The sequence below is a fragment of the Microcebus murinus genome, chromosome 10 (assembly GCF_040939455.1).
Source record: "Microcebus murinus isolate Inina chromosome 10, M.murinus_Inina_mat1.0, whole genome shotgun sequence".
NCBI lineage: Eukaryota > Metazoa > Chordata > Mammalia > Primates > Cheirogaleidae > Microcebus > Microcebus murinus.
The window spans coordinates 54,992,501-55,012,884 of record NC_134113.1 but is presented as its reverse complement, the minus strand read 5'-3'; the positions used below and the strand labels follow the sequence as shown (position 1 = coordinate 55,012,884).

Genomic DNA, 20,384 nt, shown 5'->3' with positions numbered 1-20,384 from the left:
CCCAGAAGCAAGGTGTCCAACCCTTAGTGGGAACAGCTGAGAATTGGCCTGAAACTTGGCATATCATCACTGGCAACAGGAGACATAAGGGCTTGAAAAATTCATAGAAACACGGTGGCAGTCTTTGTAAAGTGTCTCTTTTGAGATAAAGAGGTACTTTGGGAAGTAAGATAATTGTTCCTGGCAATAAATACCCCACTGAAAAAAAGAATAGGAGAATCAGGAAGCTTGACTGTAAGAAAAAGCACAGTGTAATTAAGAAAACTGCTCTTCACCATAACAACAGAAGAGGGAGCTCTTGAGCTAAAAGAAAACCAGGAAAGCCCCTCAAAAGCTGCCTCCATTCTCTCCAAAAGATCCATCTGTTTGGCTGGGTGCTGTGGCTCATGACTGTTATCCCAGCAGTTTGTGAGGCCAAGGTGGGAGGATTGCTTGAGGCCAAGAGTTTGAGAGTAGCCTGGGCAACATAGCAAGACCAACCCCCCTATAAAAAAATATTTTTAAAAATCCATGTTAAAAGCTGGTGCAGGCCAGGCGCGGTGGCTCACGCCTGTAATCCTAGCACTCTGGGAGGCCGAGGCGGGCAGATTGCTGGAGGTCAGGAGTTTGAAACAAGCCTGAGCAAGAGTGAGACCCCGTCTCTACTATAAATACAAAGAAATTAATTGGCCAACTAATATATATAGAAAAAATTAGCCAGGCATGGTGGCGCATGCCTGTAGTCCCAGCTACTCAGGAGACTGAGGCAGGAGGATTGCTTGAACCCAGGAGATTGAGGTTGCTGTGAGCTAGGCTGACACCATGGCACTCACTCTAGCCTGGGCAACAAAGCGAGACTCTGTCTCAAAAAAACCACAAAAACTTCAATTACATAATCTTAAAGTTAAATAAATTATATTCAAAACCAAGGTAATAAACACTCAGTACTTGTTATTTTCTAATTATTTTACTACATTTATTACTATTATCTATGTTTTAGAGCTGCAGTACCCAAACCCCAGGCCTAGGACTGGTACCAGTCTGTGGCCTGTTAGGAATGGGGCTGTACAGCAGGAAATGAGTGGGTGACCAAAGAAGCTTCATCTGTATTTATAGACTCTGCCCATTGCTTGCATCACCATATAAGCTCCACCTCCTTCAAATCAGCAGGGGCATTAGATTCTCATAGGAGCACAAATGCTACTGTAAACTGTGCATACAAGGGATCTAGGTTTCACACTCCTTATGAGAATCTAATGTCTGATTATCTGAGGCAGAGCTGAGGTGGTGATGCTAGTGCTGGGGAATGGCTGCAAATACAGATTGTCATTAGCAAAGAGTTTTGACTGTACAATAAATGTAATGCGCTTGAATCATCCTGAAACCATCCACATTCTCCTGCCCCATCCATGGAAAAATGGTCTTCCATGAAACCAGTCCCTCGTGCCAAAAATGTTGGGGACTGCTGCTTTAGAAGTTATGTCTATTGCATCTGAATGGATGCTACTATGCATTTCTCTTCAGCTCCATGTTCAGTGACATGTAGGTAACTTTCAGTTAGCCATGATAGAAGTATTTACACACTGGAGATTGCCAAATGTTACAAATTAAAGGTCCCCACCCTCCAGAACCAGTTATTAAACATTTGCCAGCACCTCACCAATTGCAGTTCCGCTGCTCCTCCTATCCAATCCTCCTCTTTTCACTTTGTCACAAGTGTGGATATCAACGGTCCTCTCCAACATTCATGCATACACATCTCTGTCTCAGAGTCTGTATCACAGGGAATGTCACCTAAATGAACAATAACAACAACAACAACAAATATCAAGGACCAAACATATAGCTCAAGTTGTAGAAGACAGAAATAAGAAAAGCCAAGAAAAATTAAACAAAGATTAAAAGGATCAAAAACAAGCCAGGTGACCGGGCGCAGTGGCTCAGGCCTATCACCCTAGCACTCTGGGAGGCCGAGGCGGGCAGATTGCTCGAGGTCAGGAGTTTGAAACCAGCCTGACCATGAGCGAGACCCTGTCTCTACTAAAAATAGAAAGAAATTAATTGGCCAAATAAAAATATATAGAAAAAATTAGCCGGGCATGGTGACACATGCCTGTAGTCCCAGCTACTCGGGAGGCTGAGGCAGTAGGATTGCATGAGCCCAGGAGTTTGAGGTTGCTGTGAGCTAGGATGACACAATGGCACTCTAGCCTGGGCAACAAAGCGAGACTCTGTCTCAAAAAAACAAACAAACAAACAAACAAAAAAAACAAGCCAGTTGTGCTGGCTTACGCCTATACTCCTAGCACTTTGGGAGGCTAAAGTAGGATGATTGCTTGAAGCCAGGCATTCAAGACCAGCCTGGGCACCATAGTGAGATGCTGTTTCTACAAAATGTTAAAAATTAGCTGGGCATGGGTGGGGCATGCCTGTAGTCCCAGCTACTAGGGAGGTTGAGACTGGAGGATCACTTGAGCCCAGAAGTTTGAGGTTGTAGAGATCTGTGATCACATCATTGCACTCCAGCCTGGGTAGCAATGTGACCATGTCTCCAAAAATAAAAAGGATAAAAAATAAAGTGGTAAACAAAGAAATCAAACAAATAAGATCCAACATACATATTTCTGGATCCTTGAAGAAGAAAACCAAAATAATGGAATAGAATTAATACTTACAAATATAATTCAATAACATTTTTCTGTGGGTGGTGGGGCAGAGAAGATCTGAATCTATACATTGAAAGGTCACACCATGTACCAAATAAACTCAAATTTGTTAACTCTTAGATATATCCTAGAAAATTATTATACTATAATATAAATAAAAATTACTTGCATTTCCTGGCAGAAAGACAAAGTCACTCTCTAAGGATAGCAAACCAGTTTGGCTTCAGAGTTCTCAATGATATATAAAGCCATAAAACAGTAAAGCAACATCAAAATATTATCAAGGGAAAAAATGTGCACTAAGGATTTTGAATGCCAACAAACTGTCCTATAATTATCAAGCCTATAGAAAAAAGTTTTCAGGGCCAGGTGTGGTTGCTCACACATGTAATCCCAGCTCTTTGGGAGGATCACTTGAGGCCAGGAATTCAAGACCAAGCTGGGTAACATAGAAAGATCCCATCTCTAAAAAAAAAAAAAAGAAAGAAAAGAAAAAGAAAAAAAGTTTTCAGTGTGCTAAAACATCAGGGACTGTTATACTCATGAGTCTTTCATGAGGACAAACTGTACCCAACTAAGAGAGGATTAAGAAAACCAGCAATCTGTACACTTACTAGTGGTAAGTGTTTAGATTTACCACAAGTATATCCAAGACTAAAACAAACAGGGAGATAAGAACAGTGATGGGGTTCAGGACACACTATTCCTTAGCATTTGAGAAAACAGCAAAAGCAAGAAGGTCACTCTCACCTTTCTTCCTCACCCTTCTCCCCATAAGCAGATAATAAAACCTTCATTTGAGAGGTACCATTCCTATGCCCAGAGGGAAGAAACATCCTTATCTCTGACAATATAGAGAAGAATCTGAACAAACAGGCCTTGCTGAGTTCCCCCTCAGTTTTTTCCCATTAAATCATACCCCTTTGTCTTCCTATCATACTTCCCCATGACTGTCCACATTTCATCAAACTGAGTATAAAAACAGACAACTTCTGTTTCTTTAGGTCTTCATTTCTGAAGGTTCCAATTTTATGTAAAACTTGTGAGATAAATTGGTATGCTTTTCTCTTGTTAATCTGTCTTATTATAGGAGCCTCAGCCATGGACCTAGTGACAGATGAGAAAAATCTTTCCTCCACTACAATAGTATATAAATTTTATATGCTCTCATAATTTAGTAATAATAACTAAACAAAAAAAATGAGAAAAGAGGAATATAGCTAGGCTGATGCCATAGCACTCAATTTAGCCTGGGCAACAAAGTGAGACTCTGTCTCAAAAAAAAAAGAGGAATATAAAGAAAAAGTAGAATCAGCTCACTGGTTGTCTCATAAGTAAAAAAATGGGAATAAAGAATGTCATTTAAAGTCAACAAACTGAATATTATAAACCAAAGCATATTTAAGAGGACAAGAATAAATATTAGTAAAGATAATATTAACTTTAGTTATTTTTAATTGGATGGTGGAGAAGAATAAATATTAATAAAGATATATTATTAACTTTAGTTAATTTTTTCTTTTGAGACAGAGTCTCACTTTGTTGCCCTGGCTAGAGTGAGTGCCGTGGCATCAGCCTAGCTCACAGCAACCTCAAACTCCTGGGCTCAAGCCATCCTGCTGCCTCAGCCTCCCGAGTAGCTGGGACTACAGGCATGCGCCACCATGCCCGGCCAATTTTTTCTATTTATATTAGTTGGCCAATTAATTTATTTCTATTTATAGTAGAGACGGTCTCGCTCTTGCTCAGGCTGGTTTCGAATTCCTGACCTCGAGCAATCTGCCCGCCTCGGCCTCCCAGAGTGCTAGGATTACAGGCGTGAGCCACCAGGTCCGGCCTTTAGTTAATTTTAATTGTAAGGTAGAGGGCACAGAGAGGAGAAGATAGATGTTTCAAGGTCTTTCATTATTGTTCCAAATAGGAAACTAATCGTCAATGTCTGAAGAAAAAGGAGACTAAGGTATTATATGAGTATTGGTATAAAGGTAATCATTACAACAAAATCATAAGCTTCCCTAAATATCAAAAGAAATGCACACACACACACAAATAAAACAACACATAGCAAAGAAAATTGAACACACAGTTTTCTGAAAGACCACGTATTCTGTTTTGCATATATAATATGACATAACTGAGATCAAACATAACAGTTGTATCAATATGTGTAAGTGGGTTAAATCTCCTATTAAAAGAAAAAGATTTTCAGATTGGCTGACACAGTAAAACCCAATTCTGTCCTGTTTATGAGAGCCTAAAATAAAAGAATGAACAAAGATATACTGGGCAAATGCAAATTTTAACAAACAAGGGCTATAATCTTAATATCAAACAAAGAAGCATTCAAGCAGAAAAGCATTAAATGAGACAATAAAGGATATTTTATAGTGCCAAAGGCTACAACTAACTCTGAATATATAATAGTCATGAATATATATGCAACAAATAATACAGCATCAGCTTCCATAAAGCCCTCTTCTTACAAAAAGTGGAGAAATAGACAGAAACATGCTAATAATGACTTTAATACATACATCTCTCAGTCCAAGACAGTCCAAACCACAATAACAAAAAAGTAAGAATCTAGACTTAAACAAGGCTATTGAGCTTATTTATAAAATGGGTAAAAAATTCATCAATTCCTTACTATAAAATGTTACATGGTGGTATACCAGTTATATATTGCTGTCTAACGAATTACTTCCAAAATTTAGTGGTTTATAACAACATACATATTATCTCACAATTTCTGTGGGTCAAGAGTTCTGTAGCAGCTTAGCTGGTTCTGGCTCAGGGTCTCTCATGAGGTTGCAGTCATCTGAAGGCTTTAAAGAGGGTGTGGGGAGGGACTGGAGGATCTGCTTCCAATTTGGCTTACTCACATATTAATAGTTGTTGGCTGGAGGCCACATGGACCTCTCCATAGAGTTTCTTGAGTATCCTTATGATATGGTAGCTGGCTTCCCCCAGAATAGATGATCCAAGAAAGGAAGGATGAAGCCACAATGGCTTTTTATGATCTAGTCTCAGAAATGACACACTGTCATTTCTCCCACATTCTATTCATTAGAAGCAAGTCTGTAAGTACCACCTATTTTCAAGGGGAAGGTCCCACATTTTAAAGGGAGGAGTATCCAGGAATTTGTGAATTATGTTTTAAAACCACCACAGATAGTATACCAAAAGGCAAAATTTGGATTTTCTTTTATTCCCCCCTACAGTATTTGTTAATTGTTTATTTATCAAGAGAAACTATTCCTTAGCCCACATATTCATAGCTCAGAAACACAGGTCAGTGACAAACTTCGATGTAATTCAACCCAAAGAAATTCTTTATATTCCAAAATCACTTTGCACTCTGAATATACCACTCGGTATTTGTACTCAGAAGATACCAGCCTTCCTTATCTCCTGAAAATCTTTCATGGAATTATAATTTCTGTAGAAATCTGCATATGCCTTCTTTTTTGGTTCAACTGCAGCAAACTCATAGAGAGCTCCAACTCCCCAGGATACAACAAATGCTCCAACAATATGAAATCACAAACACCTGGCCAGAAGGGCAGCATCTGAAGTTTTCTCAAACCAATGGAAGCCATGGTAGTTACTGTCCTTAATAGATATGTCAACCTCAACACGTCTTTCCTGGCTGATGAACTGCTGGATTTACTATTAAAAATAAACAAATAAATAAATAAATAAACAAACAAATAAATAAATATAGTTTGCTGTCAATGCCCAGGTAACAGAGGTTTCTTAAATCACTAAAATACTTTCATGTAAGAGCCTGTTAACTTTTTGAGTCTTGCTTTCACAGTAGTCATTCAACACATGTAGAAAGGCAAGAAAAGGAAGATTAAAAAGTTATAGCAAGGCCGGGTGCAGTGGCTCACACCTGTAATCCTAGCACTCTGGGGAGCTGAGGCGGGCGGATAGCTCTAGGTCAGGAGTTCGACTCCAGCCTGAGCAAGAGTGAGACCCGTGTCTACTATAAATAGAAAGAAATTAATTGGCCAACTAATATATATATATAGAAAAAATTAGCCGACCATGGTGATGCATGCTTGTAGTCCCAGCTACTCGGGAGGCTGAGGCAGCAGGATTGCTTGAGCCCAGGAGTTTGAGGTTGCTGTGAGCTAGGCTGACGCCACGGCACTCACTCTAGCCTGGGCAACAAAGTGAGACTCTGTCCAAAAAAAAAAAGTTATAGCAAGAAATACACAGAAACTACATTTAGTCAGCATGACTTACTAATAGGAACATTACAAAGTTATCTGACTTCTTTGGAAGGCAAAGACCTTATAGAGGATAGTGCAATTTAGGGATTTGGACCTGGTCCTGCTTGAGTTTAGAGGGGCTTTGCCTTGATTAAAAGCCTCAAACAAAGGACAGAATAAGAGGATAAATATAAAGTATTAAGTTCTTCTTGTATGTATGTGGTGATTATCTCCTACTAAGATAAAAGCTACTTATAAAAGACTATATCGGCCGGGCACGGTGGCTCACGCCTGTAATCCTAGCTCTCTGGGAGGCCGAGACGGGCGGATTGCTCAAGGTCAGGAGTTCAAAACCAGCCTGAGCAAGAGCGAGACCTCATCTCTACTATAAATAGAAAGAAATTAATTGGCCAGCTAATATATATAGAAAAAATTAGCCGGGCATGGTGGCACATGCCTGTAGTCCCAGCTACTCGGGAGGCTGAGGCAGGAGGATCGCTTGAGCCCAGGAGTTTGAGGTTGCTGTGAGCTAGGCTGACGCCACGGCACTCTAGCCTGGGCAACAAGTGAGACTCTGTCTCAAAAAAAAAAAAAAAAAAAAAAAAGACTATATCTTTTCTTTCTTTCTTTTATCTATCAATAGTTCAGCTGCTCAATTAATGAACTAACTACCTAACAGAAATCAAGGTTTTAAAAATATAGTCAGCCTTTTTTTCAAATACTAATTTATAATACAAGAATGCTGAAACTAAAGCCCTGGCTTCCAAATTCTGCCATGTAAATGAACTAGTTAAGAATTCATAGTTCTAGTTCTAGTCACCTGCTATATAAAAACCCAGGTTTAGCAGACCTTGGCATTGTCTAACAAGCTAATTAGCTAAATTAGCTTGATTAGCTAAAACTAATCAAGGTACCCTAAAGCAGAATACTATACTTCCCTAACAAATCTAATGAAAAAAAATGTCCCAATGAAAGGAGAGAAATTGAACACATCTGGGATTCCTTTTAGGAATCTGTGGATGTCTATTTTAGAACCAACTGCCAGAGCTCAATTACCACAAACTTTCTTCACATCTAACTGTTTGGAATAAACAGTTTGCCTTCCAGATGAGGTCAGTTCCCATAAGGATATGGCCTGGATGAGACTGCTGACCTTTTCTCACTCCTTGGGAAGGCATTATACATATTTACTCCAACATGCTTTAACACAATCCAGTGTTCCCCACAATTCTCATATCCAATGGACCTAGTTCTGGGTTTTCTTTTAATGTTATGATCTGGAAAATGTTACTATTTCTGACAACTACAATAACTAAAAATTTTAGTTACTTTTACTCTACTTTTCCCAGTTTATTTACAAAGATAGAATATCTTAAGGCCACCAGACATGGTGGCTCAAACCTGTAATCCCAGCACTTTGGGAGCCCGAGGGGGGAGGATCACGTGAGGCCAGGAGTTTCAGACCAGCCTGGTTCTCACAGAGAGACCCCATCTCAACAAAACAAACAAAAAATTTAGCCATGCATGGTGGTGGGCCTGTCCCAGCTATGTGGGAGGACCACCTGAGCCCAGGAGTTTGAAGTTGCAGTGAGCTATGATATGGCCACTGCCTTTCAGCCTGGGCGACAGAGCAAGATCCTATCTCAACAAAACAAAACAAAACAAAACAAAACAAAAACAACATTTTAGGACTAAAGTAAAACACATATGACATGAAAGAGTAACAAGTCTGAGGTCTACTACAGAGTTTGGCCTTAGATAAGTCATTTTACTTCTCTTTACTTCAATTTTCCAATTTCTAAGATTGTAAAAATAATATTTAATCTATAATATCATGTTATAATAAGCAATTACTGGTTTAATCTTGGCTGAGCTCATTTCAACAAAATCTATAGAGCTCAGATTATGTTTTAGTGCAAGGGTTGGCAACCTATATAGCCTGTGAGGCAAGTCTGGCCCATGGCCTATGTTGTATGGCCCAAAAGCTAAAATAGTTTAAAGGATTGTAAAGTGAAGAGAAGGAGGAGAAAGGGAGAGGTGATGGGGGTGTACAGTTTGTATGAGGCCTACAGAGTCTAAAATATTTACTAACTGGCCCTTTACAGAAATAGTTTGCTGACTCATGTTCTAGTGGATTCAGCTATCATGAAAGCATTTTTAGAAATAATATTTTTCAATAAATATAATAACCATAAATCATATATTTCCAAGTCATATTATGGGGAGTTAAGGGAAAAAGAATGAGGATATTTCCTTAGAGATCATTTACTTAATAAATTGAAGTAGTCCCAGCTGCCAGGGAGGCTAAGGCAGGCAGGAGGATTGCTTGAGCCCAGGAGTTGGAGGTTGTAGTGGGCTGTGATTGTATCATTCACTTTACCAGGGGCCAGGCACAGTGGCTTGCGCCTGTAATCCTAGCACTTTGGGAGGCTGAGGCAGGAGGATTACTTGGGGCCAGAAGCTAGAGATCAGTCTGAGCAAAAGTGAAACCTTGTCTTTATAAAAAATAGAAACATTAGCCAGGCATGGTGATGCACACTTATAGTGCCAGCTAATCAGGAAACTAAGGCAGGATGGTTGCTGGAGCCCAGGAGTTCGAGGTTGCAGTGAGCTATGAAGATGCCACTGCACTCTAGCCTGGGCGACAGAGTGAGACCATCTCAGAAAAAAGAAGAAAAGAAATGGCATTTCCTATTTTTTCACATGAATAGCCAATTTCCCCAACACCCTTTATTGAATAACTCATCAATCAGTAATCTGAAATGTCATCTTTAATTATATATCAAATTAATCCTTATATATGGGATCTGTTTTATTTAATTGATTTACCTATTTTGGTGCCAATTCTACATTGTGCATTCATTACTATGACTTTCAGAATCAGCTTGTCAAGTTCCTAGAAAAATATGATTGAGATTTTAATTGAATTACAATGAATTTATAAATCAATTCAAGAAAATGGATTTTTTAATATTGAGTCCTCCTAACATGAACATGGTATATTTCTCCAAGATCTTCTTCAATGTTTTTCAATAAAATTTAAAATTTTTCCTCATGAATATCTTATACATATTTTGCTAGATTTATTCCTACATACTCAGACCAGCATTTTAGTCCTAAAATGTTGTTTTTGTTTTGTTTTGTTTTGTTTTGTTTTGTTTTGTTGAGACAGGATCTTGCTCTGTCACCCAGGCTGAAAGGCAGTGGCCATATCATAGCTCACTGCAACTTCAAACTCCTGGGCTCAGGTGGTCCTCCCACATAGCTGGGACAGGCCCACCACCATGCATGGCTAAATTTTTTGTTTGTTTTGTTGAGATGGGGTCTCTCTGTGAGAACCAGGCTGGTCTGAATATGTAGGAATAAATCTGAGTATGTAGGAATAAATCTGAGTATTTTTGATGTTATTGTAAATGATATTTGAAATGTTTTCTCACCTATTACGGCTGAAGTATAGAAATGATTTAATCTTGTATATTAATCTTATGCCCAAACTACCTTGTTAAACTCAATTATTACTTCCAATAATTTATTGTTATATACTTTGGTATTTCCTATGAAGATAAACATATTACCTGTCAATGTTTCTTCCTTTTCAGTTCTTATATCTCTTCCTTTTCTTGACTTACTTCCCTATCTAGGACTTCCTGTAAAATGCTGAATAGAAGTGGTAATAGTAGACATCCTTATCTTGTTCCTGGTTTTAGAGAGAATTTTCTGAAGAGTTAATGTTGTGAATGTTTTTCAATATATGTTTTTTTGTAGATTCCCTTTAACAAATTAGGAAAGTTTTCTTTTAAGTTTGCTAAGAGCTTTTGTCACAAATGAGTACTGGATTCAAATGCTTGTTCTGCATCTATTGAGATGATGATAGCTCCACGCCCCCAACTGTTAATAGGTAACTTACATTGATTTTATGTATTTTGTTTTTGTTTTTTGGAGACAAGGTCTCACTCTATAGACTGGGCTAGATAGCAGTGACATCATCTAACTCCTGGCCTCAAGTGATCCTCCTGCTTTGGATTCTTCTTCTTTTTTTTTTTTTTTTGAAACAGAGTCTCACTTCGTTGCCCAGGCTAGAGTGAGTGCCGTGGCGTCAGCCTAGCTCACAGCAACCTCAAACTCCTGGGCTCAAGTGATCCTTCTGCCTCAGCCTCCCGAGTAGCTGGGACTACAGGCATGCGCCACCATGCCCGGCTAATTTTTCTATATATATTAGTTGGCCAATTAATTTCTTTCTATTTATAGTAGAGACGAGGTCTCGCTCTTGCTCAGGCTGGTCTCGAACTCCTGACCTCAAGCAATCCACCTGCCTCGGCCTCCCAGAGTGCTAGGATTACAGGCGTGAGCCACTGTGCCCAGCCTGCTTTGGATTCTTAAAGTGCTGGGATTACAGGTGTGAGTCACCACACTTGGCCAGGATTTGTTTTCTGTTAAACCACTCTTGTATTCATGGAGTAAGTCCAACTAATTCATGCATATTATCATTGAATACACTGCTTTATTAGGTTTACTGACAATTTATTTAGAATTTTTGTATCTATGATAATGAGTGAGATTGGCCTTTGATTTTCTTTCTCTCCCTCTCTGGTTTTGGTATCGAGGTTATTATGTCCTTATGGAAAGAGCTGGAGAATATTTCCACTTTTTCTCTTCTGGAAAAGTTAATGTAACATTTAAATAATCTAATCTTTGAAAATCTGGAAGAACACAAAGCTATCTAGGCTAGGTGCTTTAACTACAGACTAAGTTTCTTGTGTAGATTTTATCTACACAAGAGAAATGTGTAGAGAGAAAGGGTTCTGTGTATTTTTATGCTTGAGATAGATCCAATGTACCATACAACAGAATTTTTATACATGCAAAAAAATGGAATTAGGAACTTTGAATTCTAACCCTAGCTTGCCTTCCTTGCAACTTAAGTATAAGGCCCAAATCCTGAGTGGGCGGGAGGTGCCAAGAAGGTGTGGGCCATGGCGGCAACCGAGGATCGGAGTTCAGAGGACAGAGAAGAGGAAGAAGAAGAAGAAGAGGAGCAGTTGGTTCTGGTGGAATTGTCAGGAATTATTGACTCAGACTTTCTCTCAAAATGTGAAAATAAATGCAAGGTTTGGGAATTGACACTGAGAGGCCCATTCTGCAAGTGGACAGCTATGTCTTTGCTGGGGAGTATGAAGATACTCTTGGAACTTGTGTTATATTTGAAGAAAATGTTGAACATGTAGATGCAGAAGGCAATAATAAAACAGTACTAAAATATAAATGCCATACAATGAAGAAGCTCAGCATGACAAGAACTCTTCTGACAGAAAAGAAGGAAGAAGAAAACATAGGTGGGGTGGAATGGCTGCAAATCAAGGATAATGACTTCTATAGACCCAACATGATTTGTAGCTTTCTGCATGAAAATGAAGGTGAAGAAGTGGTAGCTCCAGCCCCAGATAAACCTTTGCAGTTGGAAGAGCAAGAGATTCACATGAAAGACAGTTCAAACCTGAGTTATGAACAGGAGAAGCCATTGCACTTGGAAATAGAGGATTCTGGTCCTCTTATTGAAATCCCTTCTGAGACAGAAGGTTCTGTTTTTATGGAAACTCAAGATGCTGCCTTAGAAATCACTCCTAGATGAAATGTTTCTCATAATAACTAGTCATGAACTTTATAGAGTTTTTATATAAAATAATTGGCTGTTAGGCCGGGCGCTGTGGCTCACGCCTGTAATCCTAGCTCTTGGGAGGCCGAGGCGGGCGGATTGCTCAAGGTCAGGAGTTCAAAACCAGCCTGAGCAAGAGCGAGACCCCGTCTCTACTATAAATAGAAAGAAATTAATTGGCCAACTGATATATATATAAAAAAAAAAAATTAGCCGGGCATGGTGGCGCATGCCTGTAGTCCCAGCTACCCGGGAGGCTGAGGCAGAAGGATCACTTGAGCCCAGGAGTTTGAGGTTGCTGTGAGCTAGGCTGACGCCATGGCACTCACTCTAGCCTGGGCAACAAAGCGAGACTCTGTCTCAAAAAAAAAAAAAAAAAAAAAAAAAAAAAAAAAAAAAAAAAATAATTGGCTGTGTAGCTTTCAAAAAAAAAAGGCCAAAATCTTGTAATTTTTATATTTTTATATTCTTGGGGCATAAACAATATATGGTATATAGTGCATAAACAGTATATATAAACAGCATATAGGAAGTGTAATCTTCATTTTGTTCTTCAAAATGGGAATAGCTACACAGATAAAACTATAAGTTAGTATGACCAATCTAAATGAGACTTTTGTATGTTTTGGCCTATATTCTGAAAACAAAAATTGACAACTTTTCCGCACAATCAATAAAGTATATTAAGATGTTTGCAAACATAACTGAGAATTTGTTGTTGCTAATAGGGATTACGAGACCTCCCCAATAAATAACCAGGGCATTTTGAAAATTTTTTTCCTGCCTTTTGGAATAAAATTAATTGTGAAAGGTCAGGTGTGTTGGGTAGATGGGAGGAGGAACCAGAAGCAAACTTAAATTAGGCAGTAGGCTAAAGGTGGGAGGAGGTGAAGAGAGCCAGAACCTGGTAATTTAAGGTGACAGACACTAATAATAAGTGTCTTTGAATTTAAAAGCTGAAGCAAGAAAGGACATAATTAAATTACAAGAGGACAAAGAGGGATAGAGAAAAACTAAAAGGTGCTCTCAGGTGAGCCTTCCACTACAGCTGGGTACTGTTCTCACAGAGTTCCCTAGAGAGCCTTCCACCATCAAGTGACATTTGAGGTATTAAACATGTGAGATGGGATTGGACACCTTGAGCATATGATCCTTAGTGGGCTGAGAGTGCACACTTCCTGCTGAACTAGTTTCTTATCCTACAGTCTGATCCCTGAGCTCAGGTGTTTGCCTGTCCTCCAGTACTTTCCTAACTTCTATTGTTCTGTTATTAAAAAGAATGAGGAATCTCTGGAAGGCTTGTGTGAAAAAAAAAAAAAAAAAAAAAAAAAAAGAATGAGGAAGAACCAACACATCAGTTTCTGCTATGGGGTATGCAATTTTTTTTTTTTTTTTTTTTTGAGACAGAGTCTTGCTTGTTGCCCAGGCTAGAGTGAGTGCCATGGCGTCAGCCTAGCTCACAGCAACCTCAAACTCCTGGGCTCAAGCAATCCTGCTGCCTCAGCCTCCCGAGTAGCTGGGACTACAGGCATGCGCCACCATGCCCGGCTAATTTTATATATATATTAGTTGGCCAATTAATTTCTTTCTATTTATAGTAGAGACGGGGCCTCGCTCTTGCTCAGGCTGGTTTCGAACTTCTGATCGAGCAATCCGCCCGCCTCAGCCTCCCAGAGTGCTAGGATTACAGGCGTGAGCCACCGCACCCGGCTTGGGGTATGCAATTTACCTTCAAAAAACTACTCTGCCTGAGAGAAGTGAGAAAGGGATCTATATTTATTGAGTGGGTACTATATGCTAAGCAGAGTACTAGGTGTCATTTAATTTAATCTTCATAACACTGTCAACCAAGTATAATTATTGCAAAGTAAGAAGCTGAGGCTTAGAGAAACTAAGAAACTTGCCCCCTGACTCATAGTTAAGATTAAGAAGTAAAAGAGACAGAATACAAAAGAATTTTGACTTCAAAGCTACATTTATTCCACCAGAGTAAGGGATCCCTCCCAATAAGTGTTTATGCCTGATATTTTCTTCCCTCTTAGAAATGCATTTGTAACATTTCTACATTTCTACAAGAGTTACTTTTTACTGAAACAATTTAACTTTCTGCATACTCAGAATCTGACAAAAATCCCTAAAGTTTATGAAGTGCAGGAATATTAGTGTACATGTATTTAAAATCCTAGGGGTGAAAGGAAGTATGCTAATCCTGCCAACAATAAGTTTTTAAAAAAAGAAAATCACTTCCTCCTTCATTTATTGGAATTGCTTGGAAGCAGAAGTCAGGAAATCCCCTTCCTTGATTTGTGGTATTTATGTGGCTAACTGTTGTTCCCAAAGAACAGAATTTATTCTGCTTTACCCTTTGAAATTTTCAGGTCTTTCATTCTTCTTTAATAAAGCATAGTTCAGGTTATTTTAAAGATTTCCCCATGACAAGACTTTACTCCCTTTTCCATATTCTGAGAAAAATGAAGCTATAAGCAAAGAATACCTAATTACTTCTTATACCTAAAAATGTATATTCACTACAATGATAACTTACTATCCTAGGAATTAGTTGCATGAAAATATCTTTAATGCTGTCAACGGAAAAAAGCCAAACTCTGTAAAATAATTTTAACGAGATTTATTCTGAGCCAAATTTGAGGACCATGACCTGGAGCCACTCCCAAGAGGCCTTGAGCAGTGGACTCGATGTGACTGGGTTACAGTTTGGTTTTTATATATTTCGGGGAAATATGGGTTACAGGTAAAATCATAAATCAATACGTGAGAGGCATCCATGGGTTTGGCCCAAAAAGGTGGGACATCTGGGGCGGGGAATGGCTTACAGGTTATAGGTGGGTTTAAAGATTCTTTGGATTGTAATTGGTTAAAGTTTGTCTAAAGGCTTGGAATGTTTTAACATAAGGAGTTGTTGCCACCGATATAGATTTGTTGTATAAATTGAGGACCTGCAGGATTGTCTTGCATACCCTTTGGCCTGTTAATGGGTTACATAGGATGTTTCCAAGAAGGGAGAGGGGCATGATGAGGCCTGTCTGACCTCCTGGCAGACAATTTAGTTTTAGGATATATCTTTGGCCATGAGGGGGTCCATTCAGTCAGCTGGTGGGGAGTGAACCTTAAAATTTTATTTTAGTTCACAATGCATACATATATTTCCAGTTAGAGTAATAGATGTTTGCAAAGAATGCAAATTTTTCACATGCATAGGACTCAGCCCTTTTTCATAATGCCCAAGAATAAGTTCAGAGTTCTTTTCGCCAAAGTAAAATAAATTATTTTCATAAGGTTATCATAGAAATATATAGTTAAATAGAGTAAAACAGAATTTCCAAAAATATACCCACAGAAATATATTTATTTAATTTTCAACAAAGGGGCCAATGTAATTCAACTGGAGAAAGAACAGCCTTTTCAACAAACGGTGTTGGAACAACTAGATATCCATGTGGAAAAACTTTGACCTTTACCTCATACCATGTATCAAAAATTAACAGGAAGTAGATCATAGACCTATAGGTAAGAGCTAAAACTATAAAACTTCTAAAACTATAAAATGTATGAGAAAATATTTGTGGCCCTGAGTTAGACAAAGATTTCTTATCTTAGACAAGGTGGCATAAAGAGAAAAAATAAAAAGACAAAGATTTCTTAAATGGGATACAAAAAACACAAGCCATAAAAGAAAAAATTGACAAATTGTCCTTCATAAAAATTTTAAACCTCTGCTTTTTGATGATACTATTAAGAAAAACTAAGAAATAGACATAGACTGGTAGAAAAGACTTTTAAAGCATATATCTGATAAAGAACTTGTATCCAGATTATATGGATAATTTTTACAAGTCTATAATAAGACAAATAACCCAATTAGTAAATGGGCAAAAATTTGAGAAGATACTCCACTCAATAACATATATGAAAGGCAAATAAGTATATAAAAAGATGCACAACATCATTAGTTATTAGGAAAATGCAAATTAATCACAATGAGATATACCACCCACTAGAATGGTTAAAATTTAACAGACTAGCAATACAAAGTACAATAGAGGATGGGGAGCAACTAGAACTCTCATACATTGCTGGTGGGAATGCAAATAGTACACCAACTTTGGAAAAGTTTGGCAGTTTTTTAAAAAGTTACATGCACATTTTTATACTACCCAGAAATCCCACTCCTAAGTAATTACAGAATAAATGGAAACACATATCCATATAAAGATTGACATGTAAATACTAACAGCAGCTTTATTCATAAATAGCCCCAAACTAGAAACAACACAAATGTCCATCAACCGGTGAATTGATATATTGAATTAATATGTGCATACAATGGAATGTACTACTTAGCATTAAAAAGGAATGAACTGGGCAAGGTGGCTCAATACCTGTAAGCCCAGCACTTTGTGAGGCCAAGATAGGAGGATCTTGAGGCCAGGAGTTTGAAACCAGCCTGGGCAACATAGCACAACCCTGTTTCTACAAAAATCAAAAGGAAGAAATATTAGCTAGGTGTAGTGGCATATGCCTGTAGTCCCAGCTATTCAGGAGGCTAAGGTAGGAGGATTGCTTGAGCCCAGGAATTCAAGGTTCCAGTGAGCTGTGATTGTGGCCCTTCATTCTAGCCTGGGCAACAGAGCAGGACTCTGTCTCTAAAAATAAATAAATTAATTAATTAAATAAAAAGGAATGAACTACTGATGCATGCAACAACATAGATAATCTCAAAAGCATTAGGCTAAGTGAAAGAAGCCAGAGCCAGGCACAAATGACTACATACATTTATATGAAATTCTAGTAAAGTCAAAATGTTAACAACAAAAAGTAGATCCGTGGTTGCTTTGGGCAAGGTGAGGGATTGGGAGAAGAGATTGATGGCAAAGGGGCACAAAAGAAAGTTTAGGGATGACAGAAATATCCTACATTGTGATAGTAGTTACAATGCTGTATACATTTGTCAAAAACACATCAACATGTATAGTAAAAAATGATGAATCTTAATGTATGTAAGTATATATATATATTTTTTTTTGAGACAGAGTCTCACTCTTGTTGCCTAGACTAGAGTGCCGTGGCATTGGCCTAGCTCATGGCAACTTCAAACTCCTGGGCTCAAGCAATTCTGCTGCCTCAGCCTCCCAAGTAGCTGGGACTACAGGCATGCGCCACCATGCCCGGCCAATTTTTTCTATATATTTTTAGTTGGCCAATTAATTTCTTTCTATTTTTAGTAGAGACAGGGTCTCACTCTTGCTCAGGCTGGTTCTGAACTCCACTCCTGACCTTGAGGGATCTGCTCACCTCAGCCTCCCAGAGTGCTAGGATTACAAGCGTGAGCCACCTCGCCCAGCCTAAATATATATAATAAAACTGATTTTTCAAAAAATGGTCCTCCTCCTTCATGAGAGAGATTTCGATATAATTGATTTCTGATCATGAGACATTATTAAATATATCCTTTCACTGACAATTTTTAAAGAATGTACCAAAGGTCATTGATTGGACTAAAATAAATTTTTTTTTTTTTTTTTTGAGATAGAGTCTCACTTTGTTGCCCAGGCTAGAGTGAGTGCCGTGTCGTCAGCCTGGCTCACAGCAACCTCAATCTCCGGGGCTCAGTGATCCTACTGCCTCAGCCTCCCGAGTAGCTGGGACTACAGGCATGCACCGCTATGGCCGGCTAATTTTTTGTATATATATTTTTAGTTGGTCAATTAATTTATTTCTATTTTTTTGGTAGAGACAGGGTCTCGCTCAGGCTGGTTTCGAACTCCTGACCTTGAGCAATCCGCCCGCCTCGGCCTCCCAAAGTGCTAGGATTACAGGTGTGAGCCACCACGCCCGGCCTAAAATAAATTTTTTAAGGCAAATAGTAAATAATATATTTATCTGGTATATAGGACATATGTTATGTAATATATATATATATATACATATATATATATATACTTGATTCTAAAAGTATTTAGATAAAAATCACAAAGCTTCTCAATTTAAATCTTCATCCCACTTTTAAGATTTAGAAATACATGGAGTTTAATTTTTTCATACAGTTACAAAAATGACTCCTGTAAGGCCCACCCAAAAAGGCAAATTTATATAACCTAGTATAATGTACATATATAAAGCTTCTAATTTTTTTTTGGTAGGACATGACATCCAATTAGAAAGCTTATAATTTCAACTAAACTTGAGCACATCATAAAATCACAAACTCTTTCTTACCTTGTTTCTAAGATTTTTTTCCTGATTTCTATCTACTCCAAATTTAAAATAATAATCATGCCTGTAAAATTGTGTATAACATAATAAGGGCTCTATTGCTTTTAATTTACACATTCTCCTAAGGCAATCTTATCCTTTTCAGGAACCTTAGTTATCATCTATATGCTGATGATTTTGACCTACAGCTCAAAATCCAAAGTTTTCTGAGGCCTGAAGCTTTCTTTTTTTTTTTTTTTTCAGACAGAGTCTCGCTTTGTTGCCCAGGCTAGAGTGAGTGCTGTGGCGTCAGCCTAGCTCACAGCAACCTCAAACTCCTGGGCTCAAGCAACCCTGCTGCCTCAGCCTCCCAAGTAGCTGGGACTACAGGCATGCGCCACCATGCCCAGCTAATTTTTTCTATATATATTAGTTGGCCAATTAATTTATTTCTATTTATAGTAGAGATGGGGTCTTGCTCTTGCTCAGGCTGGATTCGAACTCCTGACCTCGAGCAATCCGCCCGCCTCAGCTTCCCAGAGTGCTAGGATTACAGGCGTGAACCACTGCGCCCGGCCTGAAGCTTTCTTAATTATATTAAGAAAGTTAATATAGCTCCTCAAATCTTTGTTACCTGGGTATGGTAGTGTACACCTATATAGAGTTACAGCTACTGAGGAGGCTGAGGCAGGAAAATCACTTGACCCCAGGAATTTGAGGTTACAGTGAGCTATCATCATGCCACTACACTCCAGCCTGGGCAAAAGAATGAGACACTGTTTCAAAAAAGAGAAAGTCCTCTGCAAGAGAAGAAACATGAAGATTAAGCTTCATCAGCTTCACAGCAAATCTGCCTCTGCTACAGCTATATCTTAAACCGAGATCTTTCTCTTAGACTCCAGAACTATCTTCCAGTTGCCTAAGCAGTGGTCCCCAACCTTTTTGGCACCAGGGACTGTTTTCATGGAAGACAATTTTTCCATGGCCTGGGGGCTGGGGGGATGGTGTCAGGATGATTCAAGTGCATTACATTTATTGTGTACTTTATTTCTATTATTATTTTGTAATATATAATGAAATAATTATACAACTCATCAAAGGTTGGGAGCCCCTGGCCTAATGGATATCTCTACTTAAGCCCCACCTAAAAATTAACATGCCACAATTGAACTAGGTATCTCCTCTTCCTACTCTTCCATCACCACCCTCATCAAGAACTTGCTAGTTTTTCTGCATTCTCCAGCTCAGTAAGTAGCACCAGCATTCATAAAGTTGCAGTAGCTAGACACCTGGAAAGTCATGTCCATATTCAAACAAACCATCAAGTCTTGACAATTCAACTTCCAAATAATTTGATAGTCACTCTAATTCATCTACTTTTCTCCAATCCTAATCCTACTCCATTTTAGACCATTAACATCTCTCACCTAGATTATTCCAACAGTCACCACCTAATGGGTTTCCTGGCTGCCTTCTAAACTCTTATTCACACTGTAGCCAAACACCTCTGTCTAGAATGTGCATCTGGTCATGATCTCACATACTTTAATATACTCTACTTTGACTTCACTATGCAGAAGAAATGATTTGGGAATGTCGTTAACAATATAGATTTTGGAAATTCACCCCAGTGATTCAATAGGACTGGTGCAGAAT

The 20,384-nt window shown here is 38.5% G+C and overlaps 1 protein-coding gene and 1 pseudogene across 5 annotated transcripts in view; one reads left to right on the top strand and one right to left on the bottom strand.

The window, feature by feature from the left end:
• LARP4 (La ribonucleoprotein 4) overlaps positions 1–20,384 on the bottom strand; it is a 171,837-nt gene that overhangs the window by 140,904 nt on the left and 10,549 nt on the right. For 3 of the 5 annotated variants that reach the window (XM_076007252.1, XM_076007250.1, XM_076007253.1), the window contains exon 2: positions 1,640–1,773. The gene's annotated coding sequence lies outside the window, so the exon portion shown is untranslated. Of the gene's footprint in view, positions 1–1,634; positions 1,774–5,527; positions 5,610–20,384 lie in introns of those variants that run through there. The other 2 variants (XM_076007254.1, XM_076007251.1) reach the window with 2 other exon arrangements.
• LOC105869926 (general transcription factor 3C polypeptide 6 pseudogene) lies at positions 11,836–12,544 on the top strand (annotated as a pseudogene).